The following is a 13,431-nucleotide window of genomic DNA, read 5'->3' as shown; positions in this document are numbered from 1 at the left end:
AATTTCCCTTCTATTCCTATTTTGTTGAGAGTTTTTATCATGAATGGGTGTTGGACTTTGTCAAATGCCTTTTCTGCATCAATTGATAAGATCATGTGGTTCTTGTCTTTTGTTTTATTAATGTGATGGGTTACATTGATTATTTTTCTAATGTTGAACCATCCCTGCATACCTGGTATAAATCCCACTTGATCATGGTGAATTATTGTTTTGATAGGTTGCTGAATTCTATTGGCTAGAATTTTGTTGAGGATTTTTGTGTCTATGTTCATTAGGGCTACTGTTGTGTAATTTTCTTTATTTGTGGTGTCTTTACCTGGTTTTGGTATCAGGATTCTGCTGGCTTCATAGAGTGAGTTAGAGAGTATGCCATCCTTTTCTATGCTCTGAAATACCTTTAGTTGTAGTGGTGTTAACTATTCTCTGAAGTTTTGATAGAATTCTCCAGTGAAGCCGTCATGGCTGGGGTTTTTCTTCTTGTTGGGAGTGTTTTAATTACCTTTTCAATCTCTTCTTTTGTTTTGGGTTTATTTAGTTGTTCTACCTCTGTTTGTGTTATTTTAGGTAGGTAGTGAGTTTCTAGAAATTCGTCTGTTTCCTCTAGGTTTTCAAATTTGTTAGAGTACAGTTTTTCATAGTATTCTGTTATGATTCTTTTAGTTTCAGTTGGGTCTGTTGTGATATCACCCATCTCACTTCTTATGTGGGTTGTTTGCTTCCTCTCCTACTTTTCTTTTGTCAGTTTGGCCAATGGTTTATCAGTTTTGTTGATATTTTCAGAGAACCAGCTTTTTGTCTTGTTAACGCTTTCAATTGTTTTTCTATTCTCTATTTCATTTAATTCTGCTAATTCTTACTATTTCTTCTGGTGCCTGAGGGCTTCTTTTGCTGCTCTCCTTCTACTTGTTCCAGTTGTAGGGTTAATGTTTTAATTCTGGCCCTTTCTTCTTTTTGGATGTGTATTTATTGCTATAAACTGACCTCTGAGGATTGCTTTTGCTGTGTCCCAAAGGTTCTGGTAGGATGCGTTTTCATTCTCATTTGATTCTATGAATTTCTTTATTCCATCCTTAATTTCTTCTATAATCCAGTGGTTTTTGAGCAAGGTGTTGTTCAGTTTGCATGTGTTTGGCCTTTTTTTTCCTTGTTTTTTCCATTATTGATTTCTGCTCTTATGGCTTTATGGTCAGAAAAGATGCTTTGTAATATTTTGATGCTTTGGATTTTGTTAAGGCTTGCTTTATGTGGTCTATTCTGGAAAATGTTCCATGAGTGTTGGAAAAGAAGGTATTCTTGGCTGCTGTTGGGTGGAGTGTTTGGTATATGTCTATGAGATCAAGTTGGTTGATGGTAGCCTTTAAATCTTCGATGTCTTTGTTGAGCTTCTTTCTGGATGTTCTGCACTTCACCAAAAGTGATGTGCTGAAGTCTCCTACTACTGTTGTGGAGCTGTTTATCTCTCTTTTCAGTGCTGTTAGTGTTTGTTTTATGTATTTTCAAGCCCTGTCGTTGGGTGCGTAAATATTTATTATAGTTATGTCCTCCTGGTGTATTGACACTTTAATCATTATATCGTGTCCTTCCTTATCCTTTGTGGTGGATTTTACTTTAGAGTCTATTTTGTCAGAGATTAATATTGGCACTCCTGTCCTTTTTTGATTGTTGTTTGCTTGATATATTTTTTTCCATCCTTTGAATTTTATTTTGTTTGTGTCTTTAAGGTGTGTCTCTTATAGGCAGCATATAGACGGATCTTTTTTTTTTTTAATTTAATCTGCCACTCTTTGTCTCTTTATTGGTGCATTTAGTTCATTTACATTCAGCATAGGTATTGATTGGTATGAGTTTAGTGTTATCATTTTGATGTCTTTTTTTTGTGTGTTATTGACAGTTTCTTTTTCTGCTTAATTTTCTGTGCCGAGTCACTTTTTTTCATGTATTTTCTTTTCATCTTTTTCATTGTTGTTGATTTTGTATTTGCTGAGTCTTTATATGTTTCCTGTTTTTTATTTTGATGTGTAGGATTGTTAGTTTCCTTCGTGGTTACCTTAATATTTACCCCTATTTTTCTAAGTTTAAACCAGTGTTTTATTTCTTTATATTGCCAAGACTTCCTCTCCATATGAAAATCTATGTCTACATCTTTTAGTCCCTCTATTTTGCTTTAATGTTGTCATCTTTTACATATTGATATCAGTTTCTCTATTTTCAGTGTTTTAGCTTTGATTTATTTTTGTGACTTCCCTATCTGTTTGCTCTGTCCTGTGTTCTAGTCTTGGGTTGTTATCTGATATTATTGATTTTCTAACCAGAGGTCTCCCTTTATTATTTCTTGTAATTTTTGTTTGGTTTTTGCAAATTCCCTAAACTTCTTTTTATCTGGAAATGCCCTAATTTCGCTATGATATTTGAGAGACAGTTTTGCTGTATCTATAATTCTTGGCTGGCAGTTTTTTTCCTTCAGGGCTTTATATATGTCATCCCATTGCCTTCTTGCCTGCATGGTTTCTGCTGAGTAATCCAAACTTATCTTATTGATTCTCCTTTTTAGATGACTTTTTGTTTATCCCTGGCTGCTCTTAAAATTCTCTCTTTATCTTTGGTTTTGTAAGTTTGATTATAATATGTCTTAGTGACTTTCGTTTGGGATTTACCTTATGTGGGGTTTGAATAGCATCTTGGATAGGTATCTTGTCATCTTTCACGATATCAGGGATGTTTTCTGCCAACAAATCTTCAACAATTCTCTCTGTATTTTCTGTTATCCCCCGCTGTTCTGATACTTCAATCACTCGTAGGTTATTCCTCTTAATAGAATCCCACATAATTCTTAGGGTCTCTTCATTTTTTTTTAATCCTTTTATATGATTTTTCCTCAGATAAGTTGGTGTCAAGTGCTATATCTTCAGTCTCACTAATTCTGACTTCCATTGCCTCAATTCTGCTCCTATGATTTTCTATTGAATTGTCTGATTCTGACATTTTATTGTAATCTTCTGGATTTCTGATTGCTTTCTTTCTATGGATTCCTGCAGCCTGTTAAATTTGTCATTATGCTCTTCTCTCATCTTTTTAAGTTCTTCATTGTGTGTTCTGCTTTTTGCATAATTTTCTTCCTGATTTCTTGAAGAGTTCTGTATATTAATCTTTTGTATTCTTCTTCCAATAATTCCAAGAAATTTTCTTCCTCTGGAAAATTTCTAGATTCTTTATTTTGGGAGCTTGCTGAAGCCATCATGGTCTGCCTCTTTATGTGATTTGATATTGACTGTTGTCTCTGAGCCATCAATAAGTTTTTATATTTATTTTAAGTTTGCTTATTGTGTTCTAGCTTTTGTTTTGTTTTGTTTTGATATGCCCAAATAGGCTGCTTGTGTGAGCTAGCCTGGTCACCGGTGCCCCTGAAGTTCCAACGTCCTGGCACCAGGTGGTCAGAACTTTCACTAAGTATGTGAGTCCAGGAGTCCTCCCACTCCTCCTGTGTGGATTCAGCTCAGGTGTACAGGCAGTCAGCCACCAAGTGTGTGGTACAGGCTCTCACCTACAGTCCTAGACTAGCGTGGGTATTTGGTGTAGGCACAGGCATCCGGCTGTAGCAGGGGGACACATGCTGAGTAAGGGAGGGAGCTAATGGCTGCCCCCAAGCGTCCAGGAGGAAAGCGTGCCCCTGTTCCCTAGAGTTTGTAGGTGGGTGGGTTTTGCAGCCAGACTATGAGCACCCAGTGCTGTTGGCTGTAAGGACTAGGGGGCATCTCTTATTCTTGTGTACCTATTGCAGGTGGCTTGGTGGTGTAGGTGGAGCCACTAGGTCTCAGGCCCCTGATGTGCATAGGTGAAGACCCTGCTTAATGGGCAGAGCAGTGTGAAATGTCACAAACCTGCCACTTCACAGCTGAAACAGTTGAAGTTAGGGTTCCTGTATATACCCTGCTGTACTGCAGTAATGAGAGTCTATGCTGTTGAAATGGGCACACACAAGTCTATGCAGGGAGAAAGGCACTCAAAGTCCGTGGATCCCTTATGCCTGTGCCTACGCGAAGGAGCTGTGCTTACCCTGAGTTCCTGGCTTAGGGGAGCCAGCAGATTATTTCCCCCCCCCATTTGTTACTTTGTTCCCTCTCCATGGCTGGGAGAATGGATCAGGGTGCATGATGGTTCCTACTTCTGGCCCAGGGGACTTGGCAATTGCTGAAGCTGGTCCTGGACCCAGTGCAGAGCAAGGAAGTAAATGGGAGAGAGCTTTTTCCCTGAGGGAGGTGTTTTTGATCTGTGTGGTAGACCAGATGCAAATACTTATCTTTTGCCAATTGGGGGCTGCTTCTCACTGGTTCTAGATGGCCTAGTAGACTCTGTACCGCTGGGTCTCTCTTGATGTGGAAAATGACTCCCAAGCATTGCTGCTTGCCTGCCTTACTGCTCACCCTCAAGCTGATCTGGGTTGAAGGGCTCCAGCTCCCACCAGGTCAGGTCTGGCAACTCCTTGCTGCTTCTGAACCGTCTCTCCCTCCCCCGGCCACTCAGTCCAATTCCTCAATTTTGCCTTTTATGTTCAGGGCTCCTAGATTGTCATATATAATTGATTCACTTGTTTTTTTGCTCTTTGTTGTAAGAGGGACCACCGGAAGTATCTGACTTCTCTGCCATCTTGGCGCCACCTCCCCCTATTTATTTTTAAGATGAGTTTGGGAAAGCAATATCTTGAGAGAAGAAGTAACTATGAAAAACACTGACAGAATTGGGATTAGTAGTAATCATATGGCCCTTAGTATAGTTGACAACTATATCTGGCTAGATTTCAGTTATCATTGAATATGGTGGGAAATAACAAAATTTTCCTTTACTTTAAAAGAGGGTACTGGTTTTTCTTGTTTTTCATTTTCTTTCATAACCTATTTAGAACTCAAGAGCAATTTCCTGCTTTTTTTATGTTTTGACTAACTTGGATGCCATCTCTATAATCAGTTAATTTTTCTAAAACTCATATGTTTATATGATATGATAAAGAATCAAACATATGCTTTCTAATATTCCCCAGGGTCCTGAATTTTGCCATTTTTTTCTTTTTTCCACCACTGCATTTTATACTGACTCTAGACAATCTTGATTATTTCTTTGTGTGTAACTACATTCCATGTGCCAAACTCTCTAAGTCTATATATCGCAGGCTTGACTATCTTCAGTGCTCAGGTTATACTTGTAGATACTTTCTGGCCATCATCTGCATGTCCTGCAGCAATTCAAACAATTTATTTTCCTATCCCACTTTCTTCAAAACTGTTTCTTGTTTTCCTTCAGTTAATCATCTATCCAACCACTAAAATTAGAAATCTGTCATTTTTAATTCCTCTTTCTCCTTTGTCTAAAGATTGCTACAGCAAACCAAACCCATTGCCACTAAGTCAATTCTGACTCATCGTGACCCTATAATGACCCCAAGTAGAATTCCCCATAGGGTTTCCACAGCTGTAATCTTTATGCAAGCAGTGTGCCACATCTTTCTTCCATGGAGTGGCTGGTGGGTTTGAACCACTGACCTTTCCGTTAGCAGCCGAGAGCTTAACCACTGTACCACCAGGGCTCCTTTAAAGGTTGCTAGGCCCTGTCAATTCTACCTCTAGAGCATGTCTCGCTGCCACTGAGTCCAGGCCGTCATCATCTCTCCCTTGTCTCCAGCTAAGTCTCTGTTTTGATTCCCCCCTGTAACATATCCTTCGCATTGCTAACAGAATTATCTTTCCAAACATGTATCAATCTAATTAGTCTACTCCTCTGTTGAGAAGCCTTTAGTGTACCTTCCTCGTCTACAGCTTAAAGTCTGAGTCCCTTATTCTGATACACAAAGTGCACCATAACCTGGTCTCAGCTGAACCCTTAGTGTTCCATTTCCACCTACTTCCCGCCTTACAGCCCAGTATGCTACATGCTGTTCCTCCACTGCACCAGCCACCTTTATTCTTTTGCCTTTGTTCCTGCCATGTGGGTAAGACATTCTTCCCTCTTTGTTGATATGGTAAATAGATGTTAATTCCTCTCTTGACTCTAAGTCTTCTGTATCTACATCTCTATCTCAATGGCCAAACTTCTGTGAAACACTGTTTTCGTTCATATCTTCCAATTACTGCTTAGCCCACTATACTCTGGCTCCTCCTCCCCATTCACATAAAAAAAATAAAAAACAGAACAAAAAACAGTTGCCCTGGAGTCGATTCTGACTCACAATGGCCTTGTGTGTGAGAGTGGAACTGTGCTGCATAGGGTTTTCAATGACTGATTTTTTGGAAGTAGATAGCCAAGCCTTTCTTCCAAGGTACCTCTGGAAGGACTCAAATTGTCAACCTCTCGGTTAGCAGCCAAGTTTATTAACAGTTTGCACCACCACGGACTCCACCCCACACACAGAGACAAACTTATATATTCCTGTCTTGACTACCTGTATTTGTGGTTACCTCCTGGATATCATGTGTATGTCCTGCAGAGTTTCAAACTCAATTCATATTCCCATTCCACTTACTTCAAAACTCCTCTTTCTTTTTATTTCATTTAATCATCTACCCAGGTACCTAGATTGGTTATGATTAATACCACTTCATCACTTACTAACTTTGACCTTGGGGAATCTATTTAATGTCTCTGTGCCTCAGTTTCCTCGTCTGTAAAATGGTGATTAAAAATAATATCTACTTCATAGGGCTGTTGCAAGAATTGAGTTAATACATGTAAAGCATATAGAAGAAGATCTGGCACATTGAAAGTACTAACAAATGTTAGTCATTATTATTTTATATAGCTTTAGTTTTGTTTTTAAAAAAGTGTATCATACTATGCAATATTTTTTAACACAGTATTTTGTGGACCTCTTTTTAAGTCTATACATACACATGCATGCATACATACATGTGTAGTCTACCTATTTTTTTTTAAAGTCTAGTATTGCATAGTATACATGTATCTATCTTTCTTTTTAAAACATATGCTCTTCTTATGGCTTCAGTGATACTATTCTTTTCTAGTTTCCTCCTAACTCTCTGGCCATTCCTGTCCAAATTTACTTTGTGGGATCTTTTTTCTCTGTCCAGCCTTCAGATGTCTCTGTTTTTAGGGGTTTTGTTTTTAGACCCTCCTTCCTTTTCACTTTATACATTACCATGGTTGTGAGCTTCATAACCATGACTTCAATATGGGCTAACATCATCAAAATCTGTGTCTCTAGCCCAGATCTCTTCTCTGAGCTCCAGAATTATATATTCAACTGCCTGCTGGTCATCTCTACTTGAGTATTTTAAAGGCACTTCAAATTCTACAAGTACATTTTTTCCACTAAACATTTCCTCTCAGGAAATGGTACCACCTTCTGTCTGGTTTTCCAAGCCAAAAGTACCAGAATGATGCTTGATTCCTACCTCTGCATTTGTCACAAATCCTTCTTATGGTCTACGTTTCCGTCCTCACTACCTTGGTCCATCATCTCACATATGGACTAGCGCTACAGAGGAGAGCTTCCAGTCCTGTCCCCTGTAGTCCATTCTCTCTACACTGCAGGCAAAGGGATCCCTCTATGAGGATAATCTGGCTACGGCTTTCTCTTCCTTCAAATCATTTAGATGCTTCTTAACATAACCACAAGTTTCTTCATGATCTGGTTCCCACAGAATCCTCCAGTTTCATATTCTGCCATCTCCTATCATGCTGAACGTTTTTCTGTTTCTTGATCTCTCTGTGCTATTTCTTGCCTCTGGGCCTTCATATATATGTGTATGTATATATATAAATATACATATATATACACACACACATACATATATATATATATATGTATTTTTTTAATTGTGCTTTAGGTGAAAGTTTACAGCTCAAGTTAATTTCTCATACAAAAATTGATACACATATTGTTATGTGATATTAGTTGCAGTCCCTATAATGTGACAGCACACTCCCCCTTTCTACTCCAGGTTTTTTGCATCCATTCAATCAGTTCCTGTCCCTTCCTGCCTTTTCATCCTACCTTCAGATGGGAGCCGCCTATTTGGTCTCGTGAATCTGCTTGAACTAAGAAGCACATTCTTCACAAGCATTACTTTATGTTCGGTAGTCCAGTCTAATCTTTGTCTGAAGAGTGGGCTTCAGGGATGGTTTTAGTTCTGGATTAACAGAGCATCTGGGGGCCATGGCTTCAGGGGTTCCTCCAGTCTCAGTCAGACCATTAAATCTGGTCTTTTTACGAGAATTTGAATTCTGCTCTGCACTTTTCTCCTGCTCCATCTGGGACTCTCTGTTGTGTTCCCTGTCAGGGTGGTTATTGATGGTAGCTGGGCAGCATCTAGTTCTTCTGGTCTCAGGCTGATGCAGTCTCTGGTTCATGTGGCCCTTTTGTATCTTGGGCTAATATTTACCTTGTGTCTTTGGTGTTCTTCATTCTCCTTTGCTCCAAGTGTATTGGGACCAATTGACACATCTTACATGGCCGCTCTCAAGCTTTTAAGATACCAGATGCCACTCACCAAAGTAGGATGCAGAACATTTTCTTAACAACCATTGTTATGCCAATTGACCTAGATGTCCCCTGAAACCATGGTTCCAAGACCCTAGCCTCAGCTACTCTGTCCCCCAAAGTGTTTGGTTGTGTTTAGGAAACTTAGCTTTTGGTTTAGTCCAGTTGTGCTGACTTCCCCTGTATTGTGTGTTGTCTTTCCCTTCACCTAAGATGATTATTGTCTACTATCTAATTAGTGAACTCCCCTCTCCCTCCCTCCCCACCCTCGTAACCATCAAAGAATGTTTTCTTCTGTGTTAAACCTTTTCTTGAGTTCTTAAAATAGTGGTCTCATACAATATTTGTCCTTTTTCGACTGACTAATTTCACTCAGTATAATGCCCTGCAGATTCATCCACATTGTGAGATGTTTTGTGGATTCATCATTGTTCTTTATGTTTGCATAGTATTCCATTGTGTATATGTACCAGAATTTGTTTATTCATTCATCTGTTGATGGGTGCCTTGGTTGTTTCCATCTTTTTGCTGTTGTGAACAGTGCTGCAGTGAACATGGGTGTGCATATATCTATTTGTGTGACGACTCTTATTTCTCTAAGATATATTCCAAGGAGTGAGATTGCTTCTATTTCTAGCTGTTTAAGGAAGCACCAAATTGATTTCCAAAGTGATTGTACCATTTTACGTTCCAACCAGTGCATAAGTATTCCAGTCTCTCACAACATCTCCAACATTTATTATTTTGTGTTTTATGGATTGATGCTAGCCTTGTTCAGGTGAGACGGTATCTCATTGTAGTTTTGATTTGCATTTCTCTAATGGCTAATGATTGTGAGCATTTCCTCACGTATCTGTTAGCCACCTGAATGTCTTTTTTGGTGAAGTGCCTGTACATATCCTTTGCCCATTTTTTGATTGGGTTATTTATCTTTTTATTGTTAAGGTTTTATAGTATCAGCAGCCATTACTGACCATGAAATTTTCATGACATCTAAGATGTAGTTCCAGAAAAAGGCAAATGTCAGTTAACAGAAGAGTGTAGAAAGGCAGAGGCCACTTAGCATAAGAGTGGTGCATACAGATGGTGTTAATTCTGGAACCCTGAAAGCTGCTAGGTGGTCATCCATCACATGACCATCACAGCCAGGCAGAAATATCTGAGGAAAGCAGCTAAGCCAGCTGTGCCAGCGTTTACTCATGGATCATTTCTTGGGTAGCCAGTTGTCATGGGGCACAGACCTACAATTCTCTTTGTGAGCATCGTGGTCACAGTTCCCTCCACAGAAGTAGGGTGGGGAGGCGCAAAAGGACCCCAGCATGCAGGTTCCCCCATTCAGACAACAGGTCTTGTTTAGCTCTTTACTGTCCTGGATGCCCGTGAACGACACAAACTGGAAAGGCTTATGAGGAACTGGAGGCTTCTCCTGGGACCGAATGTCAGCATCTCCCTGTAGGAGGCGTGCCAAGTTTGTAGTGGCCCAACCCAGCAACTAATCCCAGTTCAAATGCTTTGGAAAAGACCATGATGAAAGTCATACTGGAAGAGAAGTACTCCATCTTCCTGAGGTCTATAGCTCTTAGTCTTAACAGTTAGGGAGAAAAATGTTAGCATGGCTTTTTAGTTGACACAGTCATTGCCAAAACACCCAAAGGAAAACATTCATTTCCTGAAGTGAAAATGGGAATATAAAAAGAAAAGAAGTCCCAAATAAGAAATAGTTTCCACAGAAAGCGTCAGGATGTCTAAGGAAACCTGGGCACTCTTCACTTTACGGCTCCAAAGAATACTTTGACCTTGAGCCAGGACTCGGCCTTCTAGGGGAACAAACAATCTGGGCCTTCATATATATTGCTGTCTCTGACTAAAATCCTCTTCCTCTTCATCCAGTTAATTCCTACTTATCCTTCAGAGTCAAACTTAGACATCAATTTCTCTGGGTGGCCTTCTTGGACCTTTCTGAACAGGGCATGCACCTGCCTGTGTGCTCCTAACCCACCTTGCACATCCCCTAAACTAATTCTAATCAAAACATACTTTCTTGTTTTCTCCACTACAGTGAATTCCTTGTGAGGATAGGAACAGTTGTGGTCTTATTCATCATTGTACTATCTGGGCTCAGCAGCATCTGACTGATCATCGGACTCATTATTTGTTGAACTGAATTGCTTTTGAGGTGGAGGACCCACTTGTAACAGCTATGGGACCTCTACTAGGAAAAGATACACGCATGCATATAGTCCCAAAAGCTTACCTATGTATTCAGATCCCTGAATCCCTGCCCTAGAACTTCATACATTTTTATGGGATAATACTTATATTGTTTTCAGCTGGCTGTTTATATGTCTGTCACCCCCTTTAACATTTATATGTCTTATTGTAATAGAACTTAATATTTTCAGCACTGCTTTCAGCACTTTGCATGTATAATAACATTTAAACATCAAAAAATGAGATAGTATTATTATCCCCATCTTACAGGTGAAGAAATTGAGGCATAGAAATGTAGAGTGACTTACCCAAGATCATATATTTGGTCAGTGGTACCAGTTGGTCAGTTGATCAGTCGCATACCAGAGCTTGTGCTATTCACCACCGCAGTACACTGCCCCTGGAAGAGGCTGAGAGATCTTCATGTTATTAGTATAAGTGACAGAATCAGGAGCAAAATCAGTTGTCCTGTCTTCCTGACAAGTAGTGTTTTTCCTACATGACATTGCCAAATCAGTATCAGGCAGAAGTCAAGTCTGTCAGGTAAATATTAAGGTGGAAGGCAGAAAAACTCAGAACTGATGCTGTCTCTTTTTTCCCTAGAAGATATTCTAAAATAACATAAATTAAATTTGGACCAGAGGGATGTCCTCAAAGCCTCAGAGGAACAGCAGCAACAGAAACAATGGCAATAGAACAATTTGTACCTGATTATGTGGCTTCTGAATATCATTATGATTAAGTATACTAAGATTTGTAAAAATATTTTTAACCTTCATTGTCATGTGGAGAAATGTAGATTTTTCCTCTTGATTTCCACCTTTTTCTGACATTTCATGTTAAATCAATTACATAAGGCATGCAGCTCCTCCTACAAATCTGTTTTGTTATTATTACCACATTGGCAGCTCATTGTAATAATAGTCACCAAAGAGGACATTTTAGTGAAAGCATGTCTGTCATAGACCCTATCCAAGGGATTTAGTTAGTACGTAAATGTAAATGCTTCAATGTAAGATGACCTTTTGAAGACTTGCATACTAATGGTTCTGTGTTGTTGTTGTTAGGTGCCATTGAGTCAGTTCCGACTCATAGTTACCCTACGTACAACAGAAGGAAGAAATGCCTGGTCCTGAGCCATCCTCACAATCATTATTATGCTTGAGCTCATTGTTACAGCCACTGTGTCAATCCATCTCATTGAGGGTCTTCCTCTTTTTCGCTGACCATCTACCAGCATGATGTCCTTCTCCAGGGACTGGTCCCTCCTGATAACATGTCCAAAGTATGTGAGACGAAGACTTGCCATCCTCGTTTCCAAGGAGCATTATGGCTGTACTTTGCATAGTCAATAAAACACAGGTAAACATCTTTCTGGTATTCTCTGCTTTCAGCCAAGATCCATCTGACATCAGCAATGACATCCCTTGTTCCACATCCTCTTCTGAATCCAGCTTGAATTTCTGGCAGTTCCCTGTCGATGTACTGCTGTAATCACTTTTAAATGATCTTCAGGAAAATTTTACTTGTGTGTGATATTAATGATATTGTTTCATAGTTTCCACATTCTGTTGGGTCACCTTTCTTTGGAATGGCATAAATATGGATCTCTTCCAGTCGGTAGCTGTCTTTCAAATTTCTTGGCATAGACTAGTGAGTGCTTCCAGTGTTGCATCCATTTGTTGAAACATCTCAGTTAGTATTTGGTCAGTTCCTGGAGCTTTATTTTTTGCCAGTGTCTTCAGTGAAGCTTGGCCTTCTTCCTTCAGTGCCATCGGTTCTTGATCATATGCTACCTCCTGAAATGGTTACAAATACTATGCCATTATATATAAGGAACTTGAGAATCCGAGGATTTTGGTGTCCCCAGGGGGTCCTGGAACCAATCCTCTAAGGCTACTGAGAGAGGACTGTGTCCTCTTGGGACTGACTTCTTTCACTCAGCTTAATGTATTTGAGATTGATCCATGTTGGTGTATATCTCAATAGTTTTTTTGTCTTAATTGCTAAATAGTCCTAAGAACTGAAAAAAGAAAAATTCAAGCCTTGAGTTGCAATAGTGAAGTATTTTCCATGGGCAAAATACTGAACAATGCAGGAAGCATCAAAAGAAGATGGAAGGAATACAGAGAGTCACTGTATCAAAAAGAATTGGTTGATGTTTAATCATTTCAGCAAGCAGTATATGATCAAGAACCGATGGTACTGAAGGAAGAAGTCCAAGCTGCACTGAAGGCATGGGTGAGAAACAAGGCTTCAGGATTTGATGGAATACCAATTGAGATGTTGCAACGAATGGATGCAGTGCTGGAAGTGCTTACTCATCTATGCCAAGAAATATGGAAGACAGCTACTTGGCCAACTGACTGGAAGAGATCCATATTTATGCCTATTCTGAAGATCCAACCAAATGCAGAAATTATCAAACAATATCATTATTATCACACACAAGTAAAATTTTGCTGAAGATGATTCAAAAATGGTTGCAACAGTACATCAACAGGGAAATGCCAGAAATTCAAGCTGGGTTCAGAAGAGAACATGGAATGAGAGGTATCATTGCTGATGTCAGATGGATCTTGGCTGAAAGCAGAGAATACCAAAAAGATGTTTACCTGTGTTTTAATGACTATGCAAAGGCATTTGACTGTGTGGATCATAACAAATTATGGATAACATTGTGAAGAGTGGGAATTCCAGAACACTTAATTGTGCTTATGAGAAACCTGTAC

The 13,431-nt window shown here is 39.4% G+C and overlaps 1 pseudogene; it reads right to left on the bottom strand.

The window, feature by feature from the left end:
* Window positions 1-9,515: 9,515 nt before the first annotated feature.
* On the bottom strand, window positions 9,516-10,056 carry LOC101352255 (teratocarcinoma-derived growth factor 1-like; annotated as a pseudogene).
* Between the last annotated feature and the right edge of the window lie 3,375 nt (window positions 10,057-13,431).

The sequence above is a fragment of the Trichechus manatus genome, unplaced genomic scaffold, assembly GCF_000243295.1.
Source record: "Trichechus manatus latirostris isolate Lorelei unplaced genomic scaffold, TriManLat1.0 scaffold00020, whole genome shotgun sequence".
Lineage (NCBI taxonomy): Eukaryota > Metazoa > Chordata > Mammalia > Sirenia > Trichechidae > Trichechus > Trichechus manatus.
This window is presented reverse-complemented; position numbering and strand designations above follow the sequence as displayed.